The 20,885-nt window shown below is 35.7% G+C and overlaps 1 protein-coding gene across 34 annotated transcripts in view; it reads right to left on the bottom strand.

The window, feature by feature from the left end:
• Positions 1-20,885, bottom strand: part of PEAK1 (pseudopodium enriched atypical kinase 1) — a 295,689-nt gene that overhangs the window by 166,103 nt on the left and 108,701 nt on the right. For 26 of the 34 annotated variants that reach the window (XM_067754683.1, XM_067754675.1, XM_067754731.1 and 23 more), the window contains one exon: positions 726-807. The exons of 3 other annotated variants lie outside the window; for them this stretch is intronic. The gene's annotated coding sequence lies outside the window, so the exon portion shown is untranslated. Of the gene's footprint in view, positions 1-725; positions 808-16,634; positions 16,719-20,885 lie in introns of all 34 variants that reach the window. 5 more of the 34 variants (XM_067754498.1, XM_067754508.1, XM_067754614.1 and 2 more) reach the window with 1 other exon arrangement.

Below are 20,885 nucleotides of genomic sequence, written 5' to 3'. Positions count from 1 at the left end.
TCCTACCTAACCTTTCACAGTACAGAGTTTTAATTCTGCTTTTGTTACTTACTAGCTATGTGATTTTGGGCAATTTATTTCTCTGAGCTTCAGTCTCTTCCTGTTTCTTTAAAACAGGGATAATACCAAGTATGTCACCTGGCTGTTGTGAATTAAGTGATCTAGCTCATGTTAAGACCCTATGACAGTGTCTGGCACATACTAAGTGCTCTACAAATATTAGTTTCCTTCTCTAATCTTCTAAGCTTTAGGAGAATAGAGACTGTTTCCTCTCCTTTTACTTTATCAAAAATATTTATTAAATTAAATATATGGGGTCCTGGTCCTCAACTTCAGTTATAAGCAATTGTACAACTAAACCTAAATAAAATGAGGAGCAGTGTGACAAAATGGAAGGTAAATGGGGTTTGGAGTCAACAAATCTGAGTTTGAATCCTTGACTGACTATCTAATAGCTTTTTTACCTTGAGCAATTTACCAGACCTCTCAAGCTTCTTATCTGAAAATGTGACTTTTATCTAGCTTTTTATGATTCTGTTGTTCATATTAACAGACATCACAAATACCTAGAAAGGGGCCTATCTTATTCATCTTTGTCTCTTCCATACTAAGGCAAAGTTCAAAATTATAAGTTCTGCTGTTGGAATAAGGCAGGAGATTGAAAAAAAAAAAGAGATTCAAGATTAGAATAAATGTGTTACATTAAGAAAAGAAAAAGTACAAACCCAGTTTAACTGGCACCAACTCTAGGCATTATGTCATTGCTTCCTTTTCTTTCCTGAGGAATGGACCTCAAATATTCTTTTCCTACAGGAAGAGCAAAGTGGGGAATGTTTATTAGTGAAGGTCATTTGACTCACACTTTAAAACTGAGCATTTTAAAATTTACCATAACGAAGTGAGAGAGTGGCATGGACATATATATACTACCAAATGTAAAATAGATAGCTAGTGGGAAGCAGCCACATAGCACAGGGAGATCAGCTCCGTGCTTTGTGACCACCTACAGGGGTGGGATAGGGAGGGTGGGAGGGAGACGCAAGACGGAAGAGATATGGGGATATATGTGTATATATATATATATATAGCTGATTCACTTTGTTATAAAGCAGAAACTAACACACCATTGTAAAGCAATTATACTCCAATAAAGATGTTAAAAATAAAATAAAATAAAATTTACTATAAGACAGTACTTACCATAAGCCAATACTCACTCTATTTAATGGACTTGTTTTTAAGAGATAAAATAACCAAGAGGTGTTTTACTTTAGAAAATACTACAGGTCTAAATAGACAAAAAGTATCCTTACCTCAAAAATTACTTTCAATGAATAACAATGCTTTGTTAAAGATGACTTAAACTACTCAGAAAAGGATTGCACAAAGCACTGTAGTTTATTACAGTATGCAAAAATACTTCTAGAGCTATACTTAATCTTTTGAGTGAAGGGTGAGTGGTGAGGTATACACAACTATGAGAATCTGATGAAAACTATGAATTGATGCCCAGAAAAATGCACATACGTGCATCAAATTTTGCATATAATTTTAGCTGAGTCACGAAACACAGTCATTATCCTATAGATCTCTAAAACCTGTTAGCAGATGCTAAGCAACCTCTGTTTTTGAGTTTTTCAAAATAATGGATTTATAGGATTTTAGAACCTTAAGCAATTTAGCAGTCATCTAATGCAAACTGCTAATAGAAAAATGAAAAAATAGTCCCCCAGAAAGTTAAAAAGAATTAGGTAAAGCCTTACTGCACTCAGGAACAGAGAGGTGTCCAACTACCATGCTAATCCACATAAGACTGACAGTGAAAAATTTAGTATAAGTCAGTGCCTTTGGGTCAGAGTAATTATCACAATGGAAACAGAACTGACCTTCAAATGGTCGTTTGGTCTAAACACATAATAGATCATCATTGATGGTTAAGAAAATGAAATTTGGACATGTGAAAAAGCTGATCAAGTCATTTAATCTTTCTTATCCTCAGGTTCTTCAAAACAAAATGGAAATAATAAAACCTACCGTTATAGAATTATTTTAAGGATAAAATCTGATAATATGCATGAAGTATTTAACACAGTGCCTAGGTACATAGTAGGTGCTCATGAAATGATATGAATTTTAAAATATTTCTTGTCAAGTCATGGAATTGGGTAAAATATTAAATAAAATCTCAAAGTAAATGAGATGCTTTCCAGCTAAACAAAATAACTAGCAAACATTTACTGAGTATCTATACTATATTATTCAAGGTGTTACCGAGGATACAAAAAGGATAAAGTTGTCCTCCTTTCAAGGGAAACTAGGCAAAGACACAGAGTTTTTTTCCTTCTCAGTTTCCTTCTTGGGTTCCTTTTTCATTTCCCCTCAGGGCTCAGCTTTCTGCCCACTTCATACTCTACCCATATTCTCTGTACTCCCAACAGGACTGAGAGGACCCTCACATGAATACTTCTAATCCTGACCTTTCACCTGAGCATCAGACTCCTATATCTTGTTGTCTTCTGTATGTTTCCACCTGAAAGTACCATAGTAAAATACATTAAAAACTTTTCCTAATATCTATTCCTTCTTTAAATCCCCTGCTATAGTTATTAACAGCCACTTAGACACTCAAATCAAAGTCCAACGGTAATCTCACATTTCACCAATCACTTTAAATGTCTGATTCATTTCTACTCTAAACACTTTCCATGTCTATGTCCTCAATTCATCCCTATTAATAGTATCCAAATCCAGGGCATTATCTCTCAATATGACTAAATCAGTAATCTAACTGGTCTACCCACCTCTACTCTTACCCTACCTCAAAATCATTTACCATACTCCTGCCAAAATGATCACTCTAAAATGAAAATCTTGCCACACCGTATGTCAAACCCTTCAATAGCTATCTATTATCCACAGAATAAAGTCCAAGTTCACCCAAAAAATAAATGCCCAAGTATGACATATAAAGTCCTCATGGCTCATGCCTATCTCTTCAGCTTCATTTCCTATCTCCCACTTCATCACACTACGGCCATACTGAACTATTTGTCAAGCTTCACGCTGTTCTCTTTGTTGATATAAACTTACACTTCTTCCATGAATAGGAAATTCTTACTTGTTCTTCAAGATTCAGGTCCAAGATCATCTTCTCTGGGAAGCTTCCAGAGTATACTTCCCTACCCCACCAAGCTCACGCATTATCACAACAAGCACTCAGGAGATATTTGTTAAACGGAACTGAAACTAAGAAAACTAACAACAAGCAGCAAATAATTTATACATATCAAGCCAGTGAGAAGGGCAACTAGATAGATTTCAGTGTTTCTTTGGAAAAAAGTCGATCTAGGGATACGAGGAGTAATAGTTCAGATTGTTGAAGAAAGGAAATTAAAGTATTTGAGTGAGTAAAACAGAGATGGAAATGGACACATTTAGAGGAGACGTGTAAGACAAGACTGGAGGGATAGTAAACAGCAGATATAAACACACGAATGTAGCCATCCATATAAAAAAATTTAGAGACACAACCAATAAATCACCAAAGATTTTTAAACAGTTTTCTCTGAAACTGTATGATGTAGTTGCCATTTACACACTACCCTCTACTTCAATTAAAGAGATATTAGTTTAGAAAGATGTTTTCATCTTTTAGTTAATCTCTTGCATTTTTATAAGTTTGAGGAGATACTCTCATTTAATTAGCATGTACTGAAGAACTTTACATAAAATCCTGAAATTATAACATATCTCTATATGGCACAATAGTTTACTGAAATTGGAATAAGGTAACACAGACTCTCTCTTTCAGTTAGTTCAAGGGCTAGTCAATCTCATTAAATAATCTTTAATATTAGAACATTAGGTTGCTCCAAATCAGCAGGCGAAAATGAAAATATAGTAAGCTTAATGCCAATTCACAGAGGAATTCAACTGTAAATATTTTGCTTTCTGAATGCAGAATTAAAGAATATCAATCCTGAAACTTAAATACACTAGTCATAGTACAGAAGAACAGATGTATGAGGTATTCCCATATGAAGAGTGAAGATTAAGGTTATCTACCATGAATAAGAAGAGGAAAAAAATGCTGTTATCCCTGAACTATACTTCATGACACAAAATCTACTGCTTGCAGTAAAAACAGAGAAGACTCACCCTAATATATTAACTAGAAAACCACACAATAGTCAGAAGAGGATCACGTTAGAGGAATAAATAAAACAATTAAATCAGCCACCCCAAACTGAAGCATCTCTAAGTGGATGTCTGTATCATTGTATCATTGTTATTTTATATACTTGACAATATAGCTGTATAAGGTAATAACAACCCTAGGCACATCTTCTATATCAAGAGGAAAGGTGATCAGAAAACAGATATATGTAAATAAGCACAGAAGCACTTTGGAGCTTAAAAATCATTTGCATGGAGTTGTATGTCTTCTTGTCCTTGACTGTAAATGCCAATTCCCTGCTTTCAGGTTTGCAGACAGTAAAAAGAGAGATACAAAGCTGAATGTTAATTTTCAACATAACACTGATGTTATGACAGAAGAGATGGATGATTCTCACTCTCACATCATACCTGCCATTTTAAAACAACCCTACTGATATGAACTAACATTCATGAATAACAGGTTAAAAAAAATCCTTTTGAGCTGTTGTATTTAAGCAAATTGACAGATATGAATGCACAAACACTAGTCTTGGATCATGAAATCCCCTCACACATGAACATCACTGTAAAATAAATTTTTCTAAGAGAATAGACACTGAAAATGTTGCAAGTCTGCTAAAGAGAAAAACATCAAGCTATAAAAGAAACTGGCAGCCTACCAATATGATGGTGATGAACATGTTATGCTCAAGTGTGCTGTAAATGATCATTTAAGATGCTGTCAGTCAATGTCACCTATATTTCTTTAATATTCTGTTTTGTGAAAAGACCATTGGCTTAGGGAATATGGAATCATCCATCTGCAAGAGCAAACTGTTTTTGTCTGATATGGATTTATTTTTTCAACAAGAAAAGAGAGATATATATTTCTTGGGACCATAATCTCAAGCATATATTGGGACTAGTGTCTGTACTGTACAAGTGTAAGGATTATTCATAAAAGAGTAGATTTTATACACACACAGTCGATTCTTGCTATGTGTGGTAGTTAGGTTCTATAAAGTTTCTGTGAACACTGAATTGGTGAATACTGTGCTTCCATTGCTTCTAGGAAATGGGAAACACAGGGTTAGGTTCCTGCAAGCCTCTGCTTACAACATTTTATCAACCTATCAATATGTAAGTTTTTTTTTAATGTGTACTTCTGTTAAGAGATACCTTATTTAATATATACTGTTGATTCATTAAAATCGAACTCACAGCCAACAGCACAGCTCATAACTGAACAAAAGCTTATCTAACACACTTACTTTCGCCATTAGGCACATCACAACCTTCTTGTGCTTAAGCACACTACACGGTACTTCAGCACAATATCTGGAGGCCATGTTAAACAGTGAAATCACCCCCCAAAAAAGCATAAAAATGTGAAAAACATGGCACTAAGGAGATGGCAAAAAAGATGCTTCTTTATAGTACGTGAGTTGAAATAAGAAGGCAAGATGTCACCTTGCTCAACCTTAGCTGAGAATGTACACATCAGGCATCTCAATTTTTTTGCCACTCTGCCTATGTCTGCAAATGATTGTGAAAGCACGACAATTACTGATTTGGGAGTTTAAATCTTAGCAAGTAAGTGAATTTGCAAATATGGAATCCATGAATAATGAGGATCAAATGTGTATATATATTTACATATGTGTGTGTGTATATGTACACACACATACGAACGATGTGATATATGGCATCTGGCAGGAAAGACAAGTTATGGGACTCTCTGGTTTGAGACTCCCCTAAGGTCCAGTCCTATATTTCCTTTTGGCACACCAGATACATCTACCTGAATGTCCTACCAGCACTTCAAACTTAAAAGACCAAGCTCATCTTCTGCACCTACCTAAACCTGTCTTCTGCTATATTACTTCTCCAATAATAGCACCATCTCATCTACTCATTGTGACTCTGACTCCCTTCTCCACCCTAGCCAGGGAGTAAATCATGTTGATTCTTCCTCTGAAATACCTCTTAAAGTTACCTCCCCCTGCCCAACCCCACTACAGTTACCACTAAATGCCTTTCTATCATTTGGACCATTGGCACAGTTTACTGTCTTCCCTCTCTATCTTCTACCCCAGAATCACAGGTGATATTATTGTCAGTGTTATTTTTCCAAACCTAGTTACACTCTCTTGTACCTATAAGATGAGCTTGAGACTTCTTGGTATGGTATACACGTTCTTTTATGACTTGACACCAAACCATCTTTTTAGACTCACCTACTGACACACTTCTCTGATAAACTGTATATTCTAGCCATGATAATTTATTTCCCGTTATTTGAATATATCATACTTTTTAAAGGCCCTTTATGCATGTTATAAATTTCACTAGCAATCTTCTTTCTTCCATTTTCTACTTGCCCTTAAGGCTTCTGCTGATGGTACCTCCTCTGTGAAGTCTTTCCTGATAAGCCTCTATCTCCACCTCAGGCCAAGTTAGTCAGTCTTGCCTGTTCTTCCACAGTATTTTCACATACTTCTATTACAGAATTCCTTAAGTTCTAATTATTAACAGAGAAAGTACGAGAATGCACAAGGTTGGCCAATTACTATTATAGTTAGGTGGTGATGGGGATTCATTATACCACTGTGTACCATAGTGTGTATGTTAAATGTCCATTAAAGGAAAGCTACAAAATTTAGGGTGGGGGTGGGGGGAGGAAGGAGGAGGGAAGAAGGGAAGGTGGGAGGGAGGAAGGGAGGGAGGGAGAGAGGGAGGGAGAGAATTTGTCTACAAGTAATCGAAAACCTGACTTAATGTGTGACTTAAACAAATAGGGTACTAATTTTTTCCTCCCACATAAGAAGTCCAGAGATAGGTAGTCAAGGGTTGGTATCGAGGCTCAAGAAGGTCATCAAAGACCAAGGCTCTTTCTATCTTTTTGCTCCATTAATTGTGTTGATTTGCTGCTTCAAAGCTGTTTGCTATAGATGCAGGCATTACCTCTGCATTCAAGGCAAGAAAAAGGACAGTGTCAGTCACACCTTTACCTCTTCAATAGAAAAAACAAAAGCTTTTTTCGGTGCCCTCAGGAAACTCAGCTTATATCACATTGTCTATGGCTGTCCAACAGTGCCTTAATGGCCTGATCCCCTTGAGGGCAGAGACAATTTTACTTTAGCAACCAATCCAGTACCTAGCACATAGAGGTTCTTTGTAATTAATGAATGTATGAGTCTAATAAAGGAAACAGTGGCAAGTATCATAACACAAACTCTGCTTTCCTAATTTTCTTTTTTGTTAAATAATATAATAAAAGGTGCTCTAAAAATTACCAGTGCTATACAAATAAGAGATTATTAGTATTACAGTAGTTTGACATCTACAATCATGGAATATTTTACAATTATTGCTCTCTCTGTAGAGTACCAGAGGATTAATAAGAAGTCAAGAGACCTGAATTTTTGTCCAAGCAAAACACCCAATCTTGATGAACCTCAGTTTACCTAAAAAATAATGTTTATTTCCTAGGGTTGTTCTCAGGATAAAGTAAATATAAATAATATGAATGCACACTAAAATATATAAAACACTATAAACACATGCATTATAAAAATAATGGTTCTGTTAAGTCTTGAGAGGAATCTTACAGTTCTTACGTATTATGCATAGAGTTATATACCATCTGGCACACCAATAATATCAATTGAAACTTAAAACACTATCAATATCTGGTATGGATGCTGGGCATTAGTCCATGGGTAGATGAGATTCTGGACTTGCCCCGGTTCTTTCATGACTATAGGGAAGTAAACTAATAACTGTACCTTACATTTATACCTATTAAAGAAAGAATGCTTTATAAAATAAAATTGGTGTCTCAATGCAATTATATAATACATACAATTTGCAAAGCAGGATATGAAAAACAAAATAAACTGGTTAACACAGAACAGATGACATCAAATCCCAATTCATCAATTAATAATTGCTACCAGTAAATATGAACGGCACTAAAGTATGCCAAGGTCCTAAAGCACTTCTAAGTTAAGTCAAGTGAGACTTAAAACAGTAGAAACATTGAATACTAATTTTCCTCTGGCTTTAAAAACCCTGACTGAGCTGATAAAGAATACGCCTCAAGGTGACCTTATAGTTCATACATACAGGCAACACTGGTGGTTAGAACTATTTCTGATCAATGATAACCTCAGTGGCCTGGTTTCCAGGCTTTTATTAAGCTGTATATTTCCTCATATGTAAGAATGTTATATTAAAATAAGCATTGCATATATATAACAAAAAACAGAGGCCAATACTAAAGAAGAGAAAAATGACAGTTCTAAATCAATAAAGTCTCCACAGAATATTATAGTAAGAACTGATGCATCTTCACTTTTATTGGATTTGGAGACAACAGCTGCTGTGAAGGAAAACAGTCTTCTGTCAAGTCTGTTTAATTAACTCTCACTTCTCAAACATTCAAATACCTTACTTAACCTTATTACTAAAGGCTTACCATTTCCTGATTCATTTAAGCAGAAACTATTCTCTGTGTAGGTTACCATGGAATTATTTAATACTGGAAACTGACTCATCTTACTACAAAAAACTGCATCAAGACATAGGCCAGTAAATTCCAGCAGAGCACTGCATAAAGCATCATCAGGTCATAAACAGAACTGAAAAATTCTAAGAGTGGATCAGACTTCTTACTGTACAATTATGCCCACAGGAGGAACAACTATTTCAGTAAGTGACGTAAATGTTAGAATGGTAAGAATGAGTTTATGTTTTACAGCTGTTAACTACCCAGTTTCAATTACTTTGATTCTTGTTTTTAAACAGGGAGAAACACAAGGTTTCTCTTTCTGTTTTATGTGCATACATAGCTTTATCAGCTAAAACTTCAACAGGGAATGCTTCTCCAATAAGAATTTAGAAGTACCTGATATAAGCAATAAATTATTTGTCAATGTTTGTAAAAATAAAAGTTATAAGTGATATGTTTACAATGAGGAACTATTTAAAATATTTAACTTTGCAAATGAAGGAGGAAGTATATTAACTTAAAGATTCATTGTTCTTTAAAATACTCATTTTCTCTCATTAAAAAAGAGGATATCATATATTAATAAAAGGTTCAATACAGCAAGAAGATGTAACAATTATGAATGTTAACCCACCTACTGACAGACCATCAAAATATATGAAGCAAAAATCGACAAAATTGAAAGGTGAAATAGACAATTCTACAATAATAGCTGGAAACTTCAATATCCCACTCTCAATAATGGACAGAATGACCAGACGGAAGTAAGGAAACAGAGGATTTAACATAATAAACCAACTAGATCTAACAGACAAATACAGAACGCTCTACCCAACAACAGAATACACATACACATTCTTCTCAAGTGTACATGGGACATTTTCCAGGACAGACCATATTTTAGGCCACAAATTAAGTCTCAACAGACTTAGGAAGATAAATATCATACAAAATATCTTTTCTGACCACAACAAGATGAACTTAGAAACCAACAACAAAAGTGAAACTGGAAAATCCACAAATTTGTAGAAATTAAACAACACACTTTTCAACAACCAACGGATCAAAGAAGAAATCACCTGGGAAATTAGAAAATCCTTAGGGATGAATGAAAATGAAAGCAAAACATACCCAAACTTATGGAATGCAGGGAAATTTTATAGCTATAAATGCTTACATTAAAAAACAGAAAAGATCTCAAATTAACAACTTAACTTTACCACTTAAGGAACTAGGAAAAGAAGAACAAACTTAACCAAAATCTAGCAGAAAGAAGGAAATAATAAAGATTAGAGCAGAGATAAATGAAGTAGAGAAAAAGAACAGAGAAAAATCAATGAACCCAAAAGTTGCTTCTTTAAAAAGATCAACAAAACTGACAAACATTTAGCTAGATGAATGAAGAAAAAAAGAGAGAAGACTCAAATTACTACAATCAGAATTGGAAGTGGGGACATTAGTACCAACTCCACAGAAATAAAAGGGATTATAAAAGAGTACTATGAACATTTGTATGCAAACAAATTGGATAACCTACCTGAAATGGACAAATTCCTAGAAATACAAAACCTACCAAGACTGAATCACAAAGAAATAGAAAATATGAGTAGACCTATAACTAGTATGGAGACTGAATCAGTAATTTAAAAATTCTCCCAAAAGAAAAGCCCTGTACCTGATGGCTTCACTGCTGAAATCTACCAAACATTTAACGAAGAACTAATACTAGTCCTTTTCAAACTCTTCCCAAAAATTGAAGAGGAGGGAATACTTCCAAACTCATTCTATGAGGCCAGCAGTACCCTGATACCAAAGCCAAAGACACTACAAAAGAGAAAACCACACACCAATATCTCTTAAGAACACTGAGCAAAAATTGTCCACAAAACAGCAAACCAAGTTCATATTAATCAGATGATACATCATGACCAAGTGGAATTTATTCCTAAAACGCAAGGATGGTTCAACATATGACAACTGATCGATGTAATACACCACATTAATAGAATGAAGGGAAAAAACCATATGATCATCTCAACTGATGCAGAAAAAGCATTTGACAGAATTCAACACCCTTTCATGATAAAAACACTTAACAAACTAAAAATGGAAGGAAATATTAACCTCAACATAACAAAAGTCATATATAAAATAACTCACAGGGAACATCATACTCAATGGTGAAAGACTGAAAGTTTTTCCTCTAAGATCACGAATAAGTGAAGGATACCAGCTTTTGCCACTTCTATTCAACACAGTACTGAAGTTCTAGCTAGAGTAATTTAGGCAAGAAAAAGAAATAAACGGCAACACAAAAATCAGTTGCATTTCTATAAACTGACAATGAACAATCTGAAAAGAAAAATACAAAAACAATTCCATTTATGATAACATCAAAAGGAATAAAATACTTAGGAATTAACCAAAGAGATGAAACATTTGTACACTGAAAACTACAAAAAACATTATTGAACAAAATTAAGGAATAACTAAATCAGTGGAAACACATTCTATCTTAATGGATTGGAAAAGTTAGTTGTGTTAGAATGGACATCCAAAAAGCAATCTGGGACTTCCCTGGTGGTGCAGTGGTTAAGAATCCGCCTGCCAATGCAGAGGACACAGGTTCAAGCTCTGGTCCAGGAAGATTCCACATGCCTTGGAGAAACTAAGCCCGTGCGCCAAAACTACCGAGCCTGCACTCTAGAGCCCGCAAGCCACAACTACTGAGCCCATGTGCCACAACTACCAAAGTCCATGCACCTAGAGCCTGTGCTCCGTAACAAGAGAAGCCACTGCAAAAACAAACCCACGCACCACAACGAAGAGTAGCCCCCACTCGCCACAGCTAGAGAAAAGCCCACGCGCAGCAACGAAGACCCAATGCAGCCAAAAATAAATAAATAAATAAATTTATTACAAACAAACAAAAAAAACCCAAAAAGCAATCTATAGATTCAATGCAATCCCTATCAATATCTCAATGACATTTTTTGCAGAAATAGAAAAAGTCATCCTAAAATTCATATGAGATCTTAAGGGACTCTGAAGAGCCAAAACAATCTTGAAAAAGAAGAACAAAGCTAGAGGACTTATACTTCCTGGTTTTAAAATTTATTACAGTGCTAGTATGGTACTAGCATTAAAACAAGACAAAAAGAGCAATGGAACACAATAAAGAGCCCAGATATAAACCTTTGTATATATGGTCAAATGATTTTTGACAAGGGTGCCAAGACGATTCAATGGGGAAAGGACAATCTTTTCAACAAATGGTGCTGGGAAAACTGGATATCCACATGCCAAAGAATGATGTTGGACCCTTACCTAACACCATATACAAAAATGAACTCAAAATGGACCAAAGACCTAAATGTAAAACCTAAAACTGTAAAACTCATAGAAGAAAAGATAAGGCAAAAGCTTCATAACATTGGATTTTGCAGTGATTTCTTGACATAACACCAAAAGCACAGGCAACCGAAGAAAAAATAAACAAATTGGACTTCATGAAAATTTTTAAATTTTGTGCATCAAAAGACACTATCCACAGAGTAAAAAGACAACTCTCAGAGTGGGAGAACGTATCTTCATATTTGCACATCATATATCTGATAAAGGATTAATATCCAGAATATATAGAGAACTCCTAAAACTCAACAACAAAAAACCAAACAACCCAGCTCAAAAATGGGCTAAGGACTCGAAATGACATTTCTCCAAAGATGCCATATAAATGGCCAGTATACGCACGAAAAGAAATTTAAAGAAGTTTAACATCACTGTTTATTCAGAAAATGAAAATCAATCAAAACTACAGTAAGATACCACCTCACATCCATTAGGATGGCTACTATTATAAAAAAATAGAAAGTAACAAGGGCTGGTGAGGATGTGGAGAAAATGGAACCCTTGTGCACTATTGGTGGGAACTTAAAATGATACAAGCTGCTGTGGAAAACAGTACAGTGGTTCCAGAAAAATTAAAATAGAATATTATCCAGCAATTCCACTTCTGGGTACATACCCAAAAAAATTGAAAGCAAGGTCTTGAAGAGATATTTGTATACCCACATTCATAGCAACACTACTCACAAAAGAAAAAAATGAGAAAGCAACCTAAGTGTCCATTGACAGGTAAATGCATAAACAAAATGAGGTATATACATACAATGGAATATCATTCAGTCTTAAAAAGGAAGTGTATTCTGCAACATGCTACAACATGGATGAATCTTGAAGACATTATGCTAAGTGAAATAATCCAGTCACAAAAAGACAAATACTGTATGATTCCAGTTATATAAGGTACTTAAAGTAGTCAAAATCATAGAGTTGGAAAGCAGAATGATGGTTGCCAGGGGCTGGGTGGGGGAAGGTGAATGGGGAGTTGTTTACTGGGTATTTCAGTTTTACAAGATGAAAAGAGTTACAGAGATGGGTGGTGGTGATGGTTCATCAACATTATGAATGTATTTAATACTAACTTTATATCTAAAATGGTTAAGATGGTACATTTTATGCTAAATGTATTTTAGCTCATTTTAAAAAATGGAAAAAATTAAAAGGAGGGTGAGGATGGGGGAGAGGGAGGAGTAAATGGGCCACTGGGGAACAAGGAAAATATAAATGTCATCAGGAAGAAGAAAACAGTATAAGAAAGGAAGGAAGAGAGGAAGGAAGGAAGGAAGGAAGGAAGGAAGGAAGGAAAAGGAAGGGAGGGAGGGAGGGAAGAAGGAAGGAAGAAAGGAACGCAGGGAGGGAAAGATAGAGGAAGAGAAGTAGGAATGGACACACACAAACATACACACACATACACACACTCTGAACTTTGGCCCAAAGCACCAGGTACTGCAGCAGAGAGAATGCCCCAGGAGATAATCACTGTCATATTCTGACATCAAGATCAAAATTCCAGCCTAGTCTAAAATAGACAAAATTGGCCTTAATCAGAAGAAATCAGCTGTAAAAACTGCAGATCTGAAAGGTCCAGGCTGTGTTCCACTGTCATTCCCAGTTAGAATATCAAATTGAATTTAGAAGAGTTTAGTATGACTTGCATCTGTTAAAATTCTCAGGGTATACACAGAATGTGAATGCTCCTTGGAGCAGCTGACTTGATGGATGTTATGGGGAAGTATACTTCTGCCATTCACAGGAAAAAGCACATATTTCACAGAAGCTACTTAAAATCAACATTTTCACTGCTTCAAATGGTAAGTGAAGTAAAAATTCTAATTTCAAACTCACTCTAAGCTGCAAATAAAAAATGTATGTTCTTATACACTTCTGTTTACAAGACCAGAAAGGAATGTGTTTCTAACACCTGTGACTGCCGTGTCCCTAAAGCACGTGTCACTTCAGCTAACATACGAGCTCATCCTCCTTGGAGAAATTCAATCACTCTGTCAATAGTCCCGGTCAAGCAGGTGAAAATATTTCTCGCGGGATTCTCTTAGTGCAATAAGATGTCTCAACAACTCTTTAAAATCTGTAGGCACACGAAATCTGAGGACAGGATGAAAAAAGAAGAAATGTACTAACGTTTTTACCTCAAAAGTCCCAGTGATACTGCTTTATAAACTACATAAGTCAGTGGGTTCTAAGAATATATGCTTTGTAAATTGTAATGGATAAACAAATAACCAGTAGCATTAATAAAACAGGTATACTAAAAATTTCAGTTACTCCTGGCCCTTATTTTTCTGCCTATGCTAAGTTCCAGATAATTAATATCTGTAAGGAAAACAAATGGACTGAATTTAGATTAAAGGAAAAAATGGCTCTTTAGTTCAGATATTTTTAAAAACCCTATTTAGTTGCTGATTTATTAAGAAATATTAATTTTTTTAAGTTACCCTCTCTTTTTCATCTACGCCTTTAAATAAAAACAAAATTTATGACAGATTATAGGTTCCCTCTGGAGTTTTGCACAAAAATTTTGCTTACCAATATCCTAATTACAAACCAGGACAACTGCAGGATATTTAAAGCAGGTAATCTAGCTAAAAATCACAAAGAATCCTCGAAGAAAATTTAGCTTAAGAGTACTTGCTGCCTCTTTTCCTTTGGGTACTTCGATGATTGTCCTAAGATAAAGGAGTCTTTCCCTTGTAAAACAGAAAAACTTCTCTGCCATATTCTTCCTTACATTTCACACTGTCCTATTTTGCTATATTTCAGCTCCTACAGGAAATTATTACATGACATGACTGTCATTTCCTATAACCAAGATATTTGTGCACCTGAATGAGCCGACTGCAGAGAGATTTCAGATTTACAAGCTCAAATATACCAATCTTCTCATAATATTGGCTTGGGATAGGGCTGGGGAGGATGAGGATAGCTTGAGGAAAAAGAAAACTGCTTGCAAAGAAGGAATTCTGCTATAAACAGGCAGAATGTTCTATTTTTCTGGCAGCCACAGGGATATAACAATATAAAAAAAACTATGAGCTGGAAAGGATTTCTCCTATGACCTAAGAAAGTAAACTAGGCAATATACCACGTCAATCACTCTAGTTTGCCACCAGCCACTGGCAGCACAGCAGATTTAGTAACATAGGTTTTTAAATATTTTTTTAATTTATTTATTTATTCTTCTTTTTTTTTTTTTGGCTGTGTTGGGTCTTTGTTGCTGTGCGTGGCTTTTCTCTAGTTGAGGCGAGCAGGGGCTACTCTTCATTGCGGTGCGTGGGCTTTTCATTGAGGTGGCTTCTCTTGTTGCGGAGCACGGGCTCTAGGTGCGCCGGCTTCAGTAGTTGTGGCACGCAGGCTCAGTAGTTGTGCCTTGCAGGCTCTAGAGCGCAGGCTCAGTAGTTGTGGCACACGGGCTTAGTTGCTCCATGGTATGTGGGATCCTCCCGGAGGGCTCGAACCCGTGTCCCCTGCACTGGCAGGTGGATTCTTAACCACTGAGCCACCAGGGACATCCCAGAGGTTTTTAAATGGTAATAGATTTTAAAAGTCTCTTTGAAAATGGGCAGTATCACTGCAGCTATGCTGTATGCTACATTTTTAAAAATTGTGGCAAAGAAAATGAAACTGATCTTGCTGTTTAATGATTAGGTTTTTTCCCTCTACGTGATTTCCATTAAAGGTTAACATGAATACCTTCCATTTATATCACATCCTAAATTCTTTACTGAGTAGAAAACAAGAACTGAATAATATGGGTAAGACATTTCTTCTTTCTCAATGAGAAATTAATGCCAATCTTTTCCAATCTTTTTAGATTATTCAACATTCATTTCACAGCAACATTCATTGAACCTACTATATTCCAGGGACTTCAATCATCCAAAGAACATAAGCACTATATTTTTAAAATTTTAAGGTACTGTTAAACACATGGTTTCCAAGGAGGTAGCTATTTTTATTACATTTTAGGTTTTCAATTTAAAGTTTTTAGGAAAACTCAGCCATTTTAAAATAGTCTAACAACTGTACTGCTGTCAGATATTCTAGCATTTTAAACTAGACAAATATGGAACAAAGATGTATTGTTGGTTTACATGTTGATTACATATTGAACTAGCAACATAAGAGAGAATAAACATTTTCAGCAATTTGGGGGTAATAAAAATCACAGTATTTCAGGTCAAGTCACAGAAATCTGCCCTCTGATCATTTTTATTATTAATGGAAAAAGTCCTATGGTTTCTTTTGTTTGTTATCTTTAATTCCAACTTTAAGGAGACCCAGTAATTGTCCCGTATCATATTTCTTACCTAGGCTGATTGCTGGGTGGAATATAATGGATTAAATGGTCCTTTAAAAATTATTCTTTCTTAAAACTCTTAATTCAAACTGCGTAATAGGAAACCACATGCCTCAGATATCAAGGATCATGGTTTAGGATAGCAGAATGGTATAGTCCAAATTATTCTATCAATTCTACCTCAAATTTTCATTCTTTTCCTCATCACTGGTAGCTTCTCCTCCGTCAATGTTTTTTCCTTACCTCCAAAACACTGTCCCTCCTCTGTGTTTCCCTGGTTTTAGCAGGGCCCACTGGAAGTTAAACTTCCATCCTTCTGGACAGCACCTAGGCAGAACAAGACAGCACAAAGTGGTGCTAGGTGGCACGTCGATTCCCCTCCTTCCCTAACTCCTGTGCCAGCGGGACCCAGCAGGAAGCTAAACTTCCACTCCCACCCTTGGTAATGAGGAAGGCCAATGAAAAGCTTTAACTACCAAAATGCATTCAACACAAAGTTTCCAAGGCAATTTATAAATTTTTTTCCTTACAAAAAATTCTCTCCATGAGCTCTTACTTCTAGAATTGATACCTGATCATCTTAGTATTTCCTTTAATGTCTGCAATTTTCCTCAAGGTCTGGAAATCTTTAATTGATCAGAGCTATTCTGAATAAATTCCTCCTCTAATCCTCTTAACCCACATTGTCTTTTATCAAAAGTTTTTAAAGACAATTTTTTTTAAATTTCAGAAAATTTCAAAAACAGTATGAAGAACATTTTTTTCTGAACCATTTGAGAGTTGTTGACGTTATGTCCCATCATCCCTGAAAACTTAGGTTTATAATTCCTCCAATAAAGATATTCTCCCAAATATCCATGATACAATCATCAAAATCAACAAATTAATGATATGTTACCACCTTGTAATCTATCTTCCCTACTGAAGTTTCACCAATCATCCCATTAATGTCTTTTTTTTTTAAATTTTGGAGTATAGTTGCTTTACAATATTTTGTTAGTTTATACTGTACAGCAAAGTGAATCAGCTATACGTATACATGTATCCCCTCTTTTTTGGATTTCCTTCTCATTTAGGTCACCACAGAGCATTGAGTAGAGTTCCCTGTGCTATACAGTAGGTTCTCATTAGTTATCTATTTTATACATAGTATCAACAGTGTATATATGTCAATCCCAATCTCCCAATTCATCCCCCCCTCTTCCCCCTTGGTATCCATATGTTTGTTCTCTATGTTTCTATTTCTGCTTTGTAAATAAGATCGTCTATACCATTTTTTTCAGATTCCACATATATGCGTTAACGTAAGATCTTTTTTTTCTCTTTCCAACTTGCTTCACTCTGTATGACAGTCTCTAGGTCCATCCATATCTCTACATATGACCCAATTTCGTTCCTTCTTATGGCTGAGTAATATTCCATTGTATATATGTACCACATCTTCTTTATCCATTCCTCTGTCGATGGACATTTAGATTGCATTAATGTCTTTTGTAGCAAAGGGATCAGATCTAGTATCATGAGTTGCATTTAATTTTCATGTTTCTGTATTGTCTAAATATGGAATAGTTCTTAACTTTTTCCTTGACTTTCATAAACTTTAAAAATTAGAAAGTTATAGGCCAGGTATCTTGTAGACAGTCTCTCCTTTAGGAATTCTCTGATGTTTCCTCAAGGTTAGACTTAGGTTATGCATTTTTGGTAGAAGTACTGAACAAACTGATTATACTATACCAGTTCTCAAATTGTGATTTTTCTAATTCCGTAATTCATTTTCTTCTCTCCATTAATTTACTCCATGACAACAAATTTCTATTTTATTCAACAGGCTATAATTTGATAATGAGTATTATTTTGAGGCTCAATATGTTCAAAAATTGGCCAGCAGGTGCTGCTTCAAGGTGACTTCCATTTCCTTCAGATACAACCCCTCATTCTGTGAGCAATTCCCTACTTTCTGGTACAGGATGATGTGTCCAGCATATCTTGTCATGTTCTTTCTCTACCCTAGCCCTAGAATCAGCTATTTCTCCAAGCAGCCCTACCACAAACACCTACCTTCTCAGGCCCTGTCTGATGACTTCTAGACTGAATTATTCAGGAAGGAAAGAAGGACAGCAATAAGAAAGCCAAAGGGCTACTTTGTTTAGAATGGGTGACTTGCACTGATTCCCTCTGTAGCTGGATAGGTCTGTCTCCCCAGTGACCTCATCTGCCTTGAATGGCAAGGCTGACTACATGCTCTGTTTAAGAAATAGAGGAGTCCTGTTAATAGGCAAACTTCCCCCAGCTCATAATTACAACAGTAAGGAAACACTTGCTCTGGGAGTAGAATATTCTGGGTTCATTTTATTCCCTGGAAAGGTACCTCTTCCTTTTCTTAATACATCTTTTATTTTAGAACAGCTTTAGATGTGTAGACAAATTGTGAAGACAGTAGAGAGTTCCCATGTGTCCTCCACCAAGTTTCCCTTATTAACATCCTATATTAGTATGATACACTTGTCAAAATTAATGAACCCATATAAATATTATTAACTAAAGTCCATACTTTATTCAGATATCCTCAGTTTTCCTCCAACATCCATTTTCTGTTTCAGGATCCCATCCAAGATAACGTATTACATTTAGTAGTTACATCTCCTTAGGCTACTCTTGGTTGTGACAGTTTCTCAAACTTCAATGATAATAACTTGTCTTTAATGACTGTATTAGTTTCCTGTGACTGCTGTAACAAATTACCATAAACTTGACGTCTTAGAAAAAGAGAAATTTATTCTCTTACAGTTTTTGAGGCCATAAGCCTGAAATCAAGCTATCAGGGTCACACTCTCTGAAGGCCTTCAGGAAAAATCATTCCATGCCTCTTCTACCTTCTGGTAGCTTAAAGGCATCCCTTGGTTTGTGGCTGACTCACTCCAATCTCTGCCTCTGTCTTCTCTGTGTCTATGCATGTCTTTTTTTCTGTGTCTTATAAGGACACACCATTTGATTTACAATCCACCCAGATAATCTGGGATGATCTCATTTTAAAGTCCTTGCCTTAAATACATCTGCAAAGACTCTTTTTCCAAATAAAGTCACATTCATAGGTTCTGGAGGTTAGGACATGGACACATCTTTTGAGGGGCCTCGCCATTCAACCTACTACAATGAAGTATACAGTTTTGAGGATCACTTGTCAGATATTCTGTAGAACTGTGATTTGCCTTCTCATGGTTAGACTGGGATAATGCATTTGAGTACCATACAGATAAAGTGTCACGTGTATGATATCATACCAGGGGCACATACTATCAACAAGACTTATCATTGTTGATGTTGACCTCGATCACCTGGCATTAGAGTTTGTCAGGTTTCGGCACTATATCGTTACCGTTTCCATACTGTTTTCTTTGGAGAAAAGTCACTATGAGCAGCTCAACTTAAGGAGTTGGGGAGTTATATCTCACTTCGTTGAGGGTGGGGTAGCTAAACAAATTATTTGCAATTCTTCTATATGGGAGATTTGCTTTTTTTCCTCCAAAGTCAACATCAATCATTTGTTTATGTCAGTATGGACTCATCGATATTTACTTTATACTTAGGGTTTTAACCTAATATTACTTTATGTATTTTGTTGCTCAAACTGTTATAGCTTTGGTCATTGGGAGATCTTTCAGTTGGCTCTTTTGTCCCTTTGGCATACTCCTGTTATCATGTTTTATTTTATTTTTTGGCACTGCAAGATGCTCCAGACTCATCTTGTATATTTCCTGCCCAACTGCAAGAATCAGCCACTTCTCCAAGAAGCCCTGATTCCTCCTATTGGAGAATGGTATTAGAAACCAAACTTTGCACACTAGGTGTGGTCACTGCTACTGGGGTTTCATTGCTTCTAGGCCCTCTCAGCTGACAGAGCAATTAGATGTAGATCTATGTCTACGTATATATGTATACATAGACATATATTACAGGCATACTCAGAGATATTGTAGGTTCAGTTCCAGACCACTGCAATAAAGCAAATATCACAACAGTCACAAATTTTTGTTTTCAAGTGCACATAAAAGTTATGTTTACACTACACTGTAGTCTATTAAATGCACAAAAGCATTATATCTAAAAAAACGATGTACATACCTTAATTTTAAAAATATTTTATTGCTAAGAAATGCTAACCATCATCTGGACCTTCAGTGAGTCATAATCTTTTTGCTGGTGGAGGATTTGAAATATATTGAGAATTACCAAAATGTACCAGAGGGACATGAAATGAGCAAATGCTGTTGGGAAAATGGCACCCACAGACTTGTTTTATGCAGGGTTGCCACAAACCTTCAATTTGTAGAAAAAGCAATATCTGTGAAATGCAATAAACAAGGTATGCCTATATAAACATTTCTATATGTAACCACCTGTATCTGTATTAAGCTAACATGAATTCATACTGTCTCCAGCTCTACTCCATTACCACATGGATGATTCTAGTCTCTTCTCCTTGCTTACTTGTAC

The sequence above is a fragment of the Pseudorca crassidens genome, chromosome 1, assembly GCF_039906515.1.
Source record: "Pseudorca crassidens isolate mPseCra1 chromosome 1, mPseCra1.hap1, whole genome shotgun sequence".
NCBI lineage: Eukaryota > Metazoa > Chordata > Mammalia > Artiodactyla > Delphinidae > Pseudorca > Pseudorca crassidens.
Note: the sequence above shows the minus strand (reverse complement) of the source record. Positions and strands in the feature narration are given on the sequence as shown.